Source organism: Cariama cristata, unplaced genomic scaffold (genome assembly GCF_000690535.1).
Source record: "Cariama cristata isolate BGI_N322 unplaced genomic scaffold, ASM69053v1 scaffold22805, whole genome shotgun sequence".
NCBI classification, from domain to species: Eukaryota; Metazoa; Chordata; class Aves; order Cariamiformes; family Cariamidae; genus Cariama; species Cariama cristata.
In genome coordinates this window covers 1-10884 of record NW_009617309.1, presented here as the reverse complement: position 1 = coordinate 10884, position 10884 = coordinate 1, and positions in this window count along the sequence as shown.

The window sequence follows — 10884 nt, the reverse complement described above, 5'->3', positions numbered from 1 at the left end:
TGCCTGGCTCCCCCCGGCCACCGGCAGGGCCCCGCAAGGAGCGGGCCCCTCCCCTCTCCCCCTCTCCTTCTTCAGCCGCTCGAGACAAAACGTGGGCCCAGGCAGGAAAGAAAAAACAACCCATGGTGTTCAGAGGGATACTTTCTGCGACTATTTTGCAGTTTGGGTTTTTTAAAGGTTTCAGCAGTTCTGCTGAAGGTGACACCACGAGGCCTAGCGCTTCTGGCAGCCAGACTCTGCACTGGAAAGTCCCCGGCAAAGTGCCTTGGCTCCGAACGCGGAAAGCACCATTTCCAGGACAAGAAATTGCAATAAATGCCCCTCCTTTGCTCACTAACACATTCAAATGAGAAAAGGACCGACTTCACCCGTTTAAAACGAGCACAGTGGTTACTTTCAAAGTAAAGCAGGCCGCGTGTTGACCTCCAGTTACACTGCCCAGAACGGAAAATCAGGACAACTGTTTAAGACACCAAATGACATCACTTTAATTAACGAAACCCATCTATCAACATAATTCACTTAAACACTTGTCACGTTCAAAGCTTCTTTAAAATTACATTAAAGGGATTTACACAAACTGTCGCCAGCTTTTTTGATCAAGCTACGGTACAGGAATCCCTTCGCTTTCTGTATAGGTTTATAAGAAACCAAACACAAGGGCAAAATCAACTTACTGAATATTTTTATTTCCAAACGTGTGTTGCCTGGAAAACATTTTTTCTATTTTTTTTTAACCTCTGAGCCATTAAAAATATTTCCACCGTGACATGATGCCTCTTTCCAGACATGAAAAGACTTCGTAAATCATGCTGACTAATACTGTCCTGAACTTCAGTTTCTTCACTTGTTTGTTAATATTACATGCTACCACAAAAGTAAAAGTTTTTTAAAAAAACCGAACCCTATAGCTCATTTTCTTTCCCCAACACCGTCATGTTTTCAAACATCACCTTATAATCTTTCCTTTTTAAAAAGTGGATTGAGGACAGTGATATTTTACATCTACCTGTGCAACTGTGTGTGACACTATAAAATACGTATATGGGGGCTTGCTACACACAGTATGATATAGTGGACTGATGGACATTAATTGATTAGAAGAGACCAGTTCATAAAGAGATTTGGCTTCATGAGGATTTGCTCATCTAAAGCACTTGCTGGTCTTAGTGCTCACAACAAGAAATCCTGGCATGCCGGAAAGGAAAAACAAGTACAATTGCTCACAGGATGTTCTTGTCCGAACTTCAAGCATGCTTTGTCCTAAGAGAAAGTGAAGCAAAAAAACAGAGAACTCTCTCTTGGCTTAAATCACCCAAAGTATCTTGTTCTTCCTCGCCATCATGAACTCAGTAACAACGAAACAAACACCTGGTTTTTGTAGTGTTTGAAATCAAATTTCTAGCCTCTTTCTCAGAGGTGCAAATACATAAATAACAATAAAACAAAGGGGTAATACATAAATAACAATAAAACAAAGGGGGGTGTTTTCTCTTTAAGGCAAAGGCAAAAAACCCCCTCTGTTTTCCATCCAACTGGCCTTCCAAAAAAAGTCTTCCTAGTGCCTTCTTTACAGGCTTTACACAAAGCGAACCTAGAGCAGCGTAGGAAGCACTGTCCCTGCGTGCAGCTGGCTTCCTTTAGCACGATCCCTTAGCTCTCTGCCCTTGCCAATCCCTCCGCTAAATCCTCTTCTTTACATGATTTAGTTTGGGTCTCCAAACCACGAGTAGCCACAGTTGCTACTCAGCTCTGCCAGTTCGCTTTGCCTTCCCACACAAAATCCCTGAATTCCCATGCCTGCTGTCTTCCTATAGCATCCAGGCGAGCCTACACCTTCCCTTCAACAAACACTCTGTCAAACTTAGTAGATTCAAGGAGTTTATATCTTTTGTTCAGTTGCACAAGTTAGTGTGAGCTATTAGGAAGGCTGCTAGATTAAAATATTCAAAGAGCTCCCCACAACTACGCATACAAGACTCATCTGCAGAGATGCACAAGCTTTGGGACGGTATGGCCCAAGCGATGCAGGAAGGCAAAGCTAAAACTACCCTAGAAATGCACCGGAGCCATCATCCAGAAGAATACTGCTTTTCCTATTGTGTTATTTCATTAAAAATATTAACGAATCAATCATCTAAAATACACTCAGGGTCATGCATCCTGCGGACAATAGTCTATCGAAAGCTGCTCCTTAAGACTGCTTCAGTTACAATACTATTCAAGGATGTTGCAACTACACATTTTAAACAAAAACCTACTGTATAAATCCTTTTACTACGAAATGCAAAACATTCCCTGCCTTCAGACCAATCTTTGGGATAAATATGATACTCTGACTTAGATTCAGATCTTGAGGGGTCAGCACAACCTAACATACACTGTTTATTTCTTTGTATCAAATGGCCTTCTCTCACGGAAATATTTTTCTAAAATACAGCATGCAACGGTACGCTAAGTAAAGGGGAGCAGAAAATAGCATCATGAGAACTCAGTAATCAAGAGCATGTTAAAAATTCACATAACTAAAATAGAGAGATTATTATTTTGGAAAATTAGTGGTACTTTTAAGTCAATTCAAACAACTTGCCTCCAAATGTTTCATTTCTTTTAATACTGTTACCAGCACTGAAATAAATGCACCAAAAGAAACTTTGCCTCAAGCCCAGGGCTCCCTCTTGAATAATTCAAAGGCAAGAAGATCACAGTGGCTTAATTAAAGGGCCCTCGCACTATTTCTTTACTTTTCCCATGTTGCTGTTAACAGTACAATATGCCTCTATAAGGAATTAAGTAATTTTGTAGCATCTATGCCGCTTTCATTTTCTTTGGCAATGCAATTATATTACCCTTAAAGTGACTCTGAACTAGCAATATTGACAACTGAAATACCCATAGTTTTTTACACAACTGCTATCAGCTAGGAAAACAACTGAGCAGCCTCAAATCTAGTCATTTGTGTCCTGGCAAGAACTAGAAAAGGCAAAGCTTCCACGGCCGCTGTTTCCTCTTGACCCCTCTCCTGAATGGGGTGGGGGATTGCGAGGCTCTAACACCTCACGGAAGTTAGAGACCCCAAAATTTATAGCGGACAAGCACTTGGAGACTCTGCCGTTGGACCTTTCGTTTCAGCCTGGAAGGGCTAACATATTTTCCCCAAGCTAAATCAGTTGGGCTAATTAAGAAGTTCTCCCCTACCCCGTAAATCCTGCTTCTCTCATGCCTATAGAGCATTACAGCTACAAGAACACCTATACTGCCCGTTTCAAACAAGAGATGTGTATGCACAACTTACAAACTGCAGAAAGAAGTGATGCTGCTGCTTTGAATGTGGTCTGCGAGGGCAGCTGCTGGGAACCTTCAACACATAACGCTCTATGAGACAGAAACTTGTACAGCAATTTCGCACGTCACCGTTAATTCACTTGTCTACTAAAACATGTATGACACACATAATGGAAATAATACAAGCAGTACCAATAAGGCACATGGGATATTGCCTATGGGATGCTGGCATTACATGGAAATCAAAGAACACTTGTGCCTTACAGACACGACAGAAGACGTCATGTGAATCTGTATAAAAACGGCCTGCATTTCTCGAGCAGTAAAAGGAGCCAGCAGAGCTAAAAAGCTAGCTGCAACACCACGAACATCCACGGCTGCAACGCCGACACGGGCGGAAGCTAGATTCTGACAAGATGAACCTCTGCCAAATCCTAACGCGAGGCAAGCTGCCGTCCTGGCTAATTTTTCTGAGCAGATCTGCTGCCTTTACGAATTCGACGGTGAATCTGAAAAATCCACCACAGCCTTCTGTGCCCTCCTCAGTTTTAACACCTGGAGAGGAGCAGCGGTGGGGAGGGGAGAGGGACTCTGGGCAGACCCCTTCGGCTTTGGGCAGCTCGGTCCGCTCTGCCCGCTGAGCGCAGGCGTTAATCCGTAGGGCACAGAAGTTTGGCGTCGCTTTTGCAACTGAGGTTCTGCTCTTTTTTTACTTTGCTATGGGTCACTACAGCATCCCTGTGTTAATTGACCATTACCCTGATTTCCAGTCGTTAGTTAGAATTTCAAATTAATCTGATCAAACAAAATGTCCCTTGTGAAAGTAAACACTCATTGATCTATTTTAGTCTCCAGGCTCTATTTTAGGCAGCCCAGGCTAACACAGATACTTCAGATTAAACCTCGTATTCAGATGTGTTATTTCTACCAGGCTGCTTCGCATGTTTCAGACATTTGTGTTTTTAAAGGGAAAACTGGAGCTCTGTCATGACAAATTCTGCTTTTTATGCACTATGGGTCACAATTATCACCAAAGAATCCTTCCACCTCCACTAAAAACTGGAACTTTATTTTTACCCATGCATAAATTATTTATAATAATCGCAGCATAAAACAGATGGGAAAAAAGTCCATGCCCTACTCTGCTTCTTTTAGATGCATAAAGGCCACACACAATTTCAGGTGTTTTCTAACCTCCCCACACAGAAAAATAATCTGCACACTCAGTCTGTGTTTCCTGGTTTTGTTGGACAACTCCTTGGATTCCTCTGACTATTTTAGACCTTAGACAGGTTATACCAGTATAATTATGTGAATTATGGGTACAAGGGTTTTTAACCAGTGTAGATGCATTACTGTGAGCCATAATGGGAAGGTAAAAATTACCGCAGAGAAGGTGATTTGGTTTTGTCTCCCAGCCTGGAATAAGACACTCCAATCCATCTAAGCCCATGCTGATGGAAGACATGTTTCCACTGTTCCGTATGAGAATAACTAAAGCAAGGGGAAAAAAAAAAGGGAAAAAAAAAAAAAAGAAAAAAAAGCCCTTCTTTTTTCAGTGGGAAGACCAAAGTCATGAGGGACAACTTCCTTGCAAGTACATTTCCTATAATGCAATTCTAAGCAAAACCTCTCAAAATAAACGTTGTGAACAGCACAAAATTACTTCCGCTTCTACTTATCTTTCAAGTGCACAGTTCTCAGTTGTCACAAATCCACTTGCTCTGCAGCTGTTTATAAAGCCCTTCATATCAAAACCTTTATTGCTGTTAAATTATTTTATGCTAAAACCAATAACGTGGAGATACTGCGCATACATTACGAAGACTCAAAGATGCAGAGGCAGTTCTGCTTTATTTTGCACAGTCTGTCGGCAGCTCAGCTCCCTGTGCCTGTGCAGTACCAGACCTTCAAACACTGGCTCCTTTCAAGGCTCAGCCAGCAGCACAGTTTACTCCGCCGGTCCTTCAGCTGTGCCTGCACCAACATTTGAGGCAGCAAAACAGATGAAGGAACCGATGCAGTTAATAAACCAAAACCAAACACAAAACAACTTTCAAGATGCTCTGGCTAAATATAGGTGACGTGCATCCCAGCCAAGGTGACAGCACAAACAGAAGAAACATACTACGGTTTGAATGAATAACCATGACGTATAAGGCTTGCTCAGACAAGAGAAAAATAGCAGGTTTACCGCATTTCTAAGGCAACTCCAAGTTAGCTCAAAGGAATGGTGAAGGAATAAGAAAATGCCTGTGGATGGGTCCTATTCAGTCAAGACCTATATTCTCCTTTATTAACCCAATCCCAGCAATTGTTTTTCTGAGACCTTCACAACATCTGCCCGTCTGAAGACACTGGGTAGGGTGCTTTAGGAGCGTAAGAGCCCCAGAGGGGATGTTTTTAAGCCCCTGAGCACAGGAGATGAGCGCTGGTCCTTGGGACTTTGCTGCTGAACTCAGGGGTCCCATTTCTGCCAACGCACAGAGAAAGGGTGGCTGGGCCATGTGCCGACACAAGCCGACTTACCTGCTCAGACGAGCGTCACGAAGAGGCTCAAAACTGCCTTCAGAGGCCCAAACTCCTCAGGGGCACCCACCCAAGGGTGCCTTGTCATAGCAGTGTGACATGGGGGTCTGTTCACAAAATACTTTTGGGAGATCTTCGTGTTTCTTTCTAGCTTACAGTCCTTAGAGAGTTAACGTGCAAAAAGGAATAACCAAAGAAGAACCTGCCCCCCTCAGAACTTAAGAGGTCCAAAAACTGTACTTTCAGGGACCCAAACAGCTGGGACAGGAGGTTCCCCAATGTTACAGAAGGGGCCTCAGACACAGGTCTGTGTGGACAACTGAAGATCCACAGGAAAGAAGATAATTAATTTTTGGTCAAGCGAGAAAACCAAGCACAAGTATTGTGACAACAAAAAAAGTGAAGGGAACTGAGGACTTCCAACACACTGTAATTTCTTTTTTTTTTTCCTCCATCAACATCTGAAGACATAGATCACCTTTTCCTAAAAGAAGATCCACCAAGACAAAGACTAGCATGTGACATCTCAGTACACTATGAACAGAACTCAAGAGAAGAGAGCTGATCAATTGCTGTCCTTTTTGAGAGTGATGATTTTCACAAATGGTCAATGTTGTTGCATTCCTTTTTAATATAAAATGAACCGACAACATCTGGGGCATTGGTTACCATCTCAGTAAGGTTCCAAAGTCTTCACCAGCTTCAGACAGAGTTACAGGGTACACTGGAAGTTGCTTGTTTTGAAATGAAGCATAAGTACTGTTCTGCAGGCTCATATAAAAATGCTAAAGCCAACCCAGCCTTAAACAGAATTACACTCACAGAAAGCTGTATCTTACTAATTTTAACCTCATGGACTAGGCAAAATTATGGGCCTTTGAATTCCAGTAACATGAACTCTTTAACTGTCATAAACAAACACCCAGACTTGTTTTTAACTGCATTTTCTGGTTCCTCTCTGACAGGTTCCCATATTACACTTACACGGGCTCATACCATCTATATGATAATAACATATGTCCTCAAACTCAGAAGGGAGTCTCCAAAATACTTAGATCTAAATGTAGATCTTCTCATCCTGCCTGTAATTGCATGGAGACAGGACACACTCTGTAACGCCACACATGCCATAGGTAGGTGATCTGTACTACCATCAGAGTACTCAAAACAAAACACATGCAGATCAATATCACCACTGTAAATTTCAGTTCCTTCCAGCTGAAAGAAGTCAGGCATGTACTTGAACTACCAAGACATATGAGTCACCTAGACTTACAAGTTTATTTTACAGACCATGTCACTGATTAAAGGATAATTAAAATAACTGAAATATGGAGAGTTTTTTGACAGAAACAATTTATTATTCTTCTTTGCTTAAAAGCAAAGCACAAACATGAATTTCTACCAATAAAAATATTGCAAACCGTAATCTTGTTTACATTTGTTATCGACAGACAACACAATATTGCACACGCTGCTCTGAAAACAATTTTCATACAAATTAAAAGGTCAGCATGGAGATTTCCTAAGTACGAGTTTTGTTTACTATGGGACCTGGGTCACCAATTTGTCCTTCTGAAGCAGCAGTTGCACGGCAGTGGATTTTTGGTCAGAATTAACAAACATTATTATTGAACTACCTAAAAGTGATTAGTTAGGTAAGGCCTGAGACCAGAGGCCACTGAGCAGAGGGGGCCATCCACCTGTATTTGTCTCCGAGACACGAAGGTGTGGCTCAGCCACAGATAAGGTTCCTGTTAAAGGCGAGTTAACTTTCAGGATGAAAGGTGAGCCTAAGTAAGAGCAAGATACTGGTTCAGTAAGATCACTGCCTCCTTATGTATCTTCCACAAGACCTGCAGAAAAAAGTAGCAGAGGCAGCGATGAAGGTTAGTGTCACGACTTGCAAATACTACTGGCAACACCTCTGCTCTGCGGAAGAGCTAGAGTCTGGTAGCAGCAGTAGTGATTTGGCTACAATGACGTTGAAAGCTGGAAGAAATGACAGGGCCAGTGCTAGGATGGCAGTTCAGCCCAGCAAATACCAGCACAGAACAAAACCTGCTATCAAAGGGTTATGTGGCTTTATTTAATACATCTGGAATTAGAAGAGAGTGCTGGCCTATAATAAAGAATAACACTGGAATTGGGTTTAGGGTTGGGGCTCAAGCCAGCAGATATTGATAAACTGCAGTCTAGAAAGTGCCTCCAGGTTAACATGAAAAGTGGTGCTGGCTTAAACCATCTGACTGTGGAGATTTGTGGGATAAGGAGTGAGATAACGTTAAGATTAGGAGAGGAATTAGGGTTTGAGCATACTCTGGCAGAGGCTGATAGACCGCATCATCTTGTTTCAGTATCGGGGAGGGCCACATGCCCTGAGAAAGGTGCCACATGCCAGGACTTCACACACACGGAGCAAGCCCAACGCTGCCCAGCGTGCCAGGCCTGCTCTGTCTGTACCCTCTCTTGACCCATGGCTCCCCAAGCCATACACCCGCTGTCAGCCTGATGCATTCCCGACCCTTCAGGATTATTGTATATGTACACTTCTGTCCTTGTGTACGTGCACAGCAAATCCGGCGCTCCTGAGATGCACAGATTTCCCGTACCGTACGAGCATGGTGTGTATGTGCGGCAGATGAGGGCAGGGAAGAGGGCCCCAAACAAGGAAAGCATCCAGTCCTTACTGTCTCTAGCTCTCCCTTCATTTGCACTAGGGCTAACATACTCAAAATACACCAAAGACTAAGAAAGTTAGGCGTCTGGCAACCAGCCTCTCCTCTCTTCATAGACACATTTTTTAAAACAGCGGATTAAGTCTGTGCAGCGCGTTGGTCCTGCCAAGGAAATCAAAAGCCAATATACCGAGAAGCAGCACAAAAGCTTGTCTGTGTCTTCTCCAAACAGGAGCCTTGCCAATGATTACCTTGGCAGTACTACTTAGCACTTACCCTTTTCCCAGTTATTGGGAATAGGTGTCCACCATGTTACTCAGCATTTTCCAGGTTAGGGGAGGCAACAGATTGACCTTCCCTACTTCACATTACAGAAAAACCTGACACATACCTTACCTACCGCTCTGTTTTAATCACAAAATAGTGATTAATGGTGAAAAATTCAGTCCTAGTGGCAGACAGGCCTCAGACCTGACAATGACACTTTCTGGAGAAGGACAAAACATATAATCATATTTCAAGGACAAAATCATGTCCATACTGGAAACTATACAGTTACAAACCTTAAAAATCAATATAAGTTGCACACAGCCCATCTCTACCATTTTCCAAGCTTGCAATTTAGAGAATGCAGGGTAGGCAAGATGGACAGTTGCTCAATTCAACTAGCAAACCTGCTTCAGCATTCACTACAAATGCAGAGGAGAAAGCTTCACAGTGAGTCTTGCCAAGAAGGAATTAAAATAATCGAGCCTCATGGTCACAAGACCACACACTACTGTTGTGAAACAGTCACTGGGTAAATAAGGGTGTAGCCTGCAACAGAGGTTACCACTGCTGAAGGGGAAAAAAAAAAAAAAAAAAAAAAGAAAAAGTCACATGCAAAACACGGCCTCATCCCTGAAAAGGTACAAAGTCAAGAAAAAAGGATCTTGCAAAACTGCACTGATGTCAAAACTGTGGCAGCACGATGCTGTCGTGCTAGTATTGTCAATGCAGCAATGACACAGAGCAGGGAATACAGGGGAGTTGCAGTTAAGCCTGCAGCAAATAATTTAGGTACAAAGCAACAACAACACGAAAAGAGAATTCCAAGGGATGGAGGAGTAAAAGTTAGGATGATGCAGAAGTGACAGCTGAACTTCAATTCACTAAGGTGGAGTCACAAAAGCGGTACATTTCCAGAATGATAAAAAATTAATAGCAAAAGATAAAAGTTAAAAGTGTAAGATGCAGATTTAAAAACCTATAAATAGGCAGGTACCTCAGACTAACAGAGATATGTATTAACAAAGCAGAACCAGAAAGACATCATTCAGTAGCCTTAACAGCTGAAATCTGACCAAACATTTTCTCATTCTTTTTTTGTATTTCAGGGATGTGCACCAGTGTAACTGGAGGTTCAGCAAAGTTTTCCAAACTTGTCTTTCCTTGTTTGCCAAAATCCAGTAAAGAACTTGCAAAATAATCACCTCTACAACCCGCTGCCCTCAGCTCTGTGTATACAAAGGTCTCGCCTGCCTCTGCCCTAAGCGAAATTTCCTCTAACGATCCAGCTTTGATTGTCCCACCAATTCACGGCATTGTTGCCAAAGTGTCGGAAAAGAGGATATATTACATCTGTCTTCTACGTAACACCATGGTGTTGGGAGCAGCACCCACGGGGGGCTTAGCAGGGTGCTGCTGGCCACTGCTGGAGAAGATGGCTGGGCAACAGGAACAGCAGAGGGAGATGAGAGCAAAGCCCCTGCCTGCAGCGAGGGCACCGACCCAGCAAGGCTGGGAGCGGTGGGGGCTCGAAGGGGAGATGCCTTCAGCCAGCCCGGCCCCCTCTGTCAGAGGGGAGCGAAAGGCCTTTTCATTCAATTCTCCCTCTCAGCCCTGCTTCTTGGAAGGAGGGAGAAAAAATTAAGGCATTAAGCATCTAGCATCATTTCTGATGCGAGGAGGATACAAAGGCATCTCAAACAATAGTTACTCCCATTCCAGTCTCCTCAGAGCCTCCTTCTTTACTGTCAACAGATCAGAAGCGGCGGGTTTCAGTGGGGTCTTGTTTCTGCATGCTGATGTGTCCTGATGTGCTACCTGGGACACTCGGCTGGCCTCAGCTTTCACCACTATGCCCTTCACCTCTGCGACACACTAAGCTTCTCATCCTGAGATAGGTCTTAGATATGAAGAGGTGGATGAAGTGTTCTGCAAGCAGCTGGCAGAAGTCTCGCGATCGCTGGCCCTTGTTCTCATGGGGGACTTCAACTTACCAGATGTCTGCTGGAAATATAACGCAGCAGAAAGGAAACAGTCCAAGAGGTTCCTGGAGTGTGTGGAAGATAACTTCCTCATGCAACTGGTAAGCGAGCCTACCAGGGGAGGTGCCCCGCTGGACCTGCTC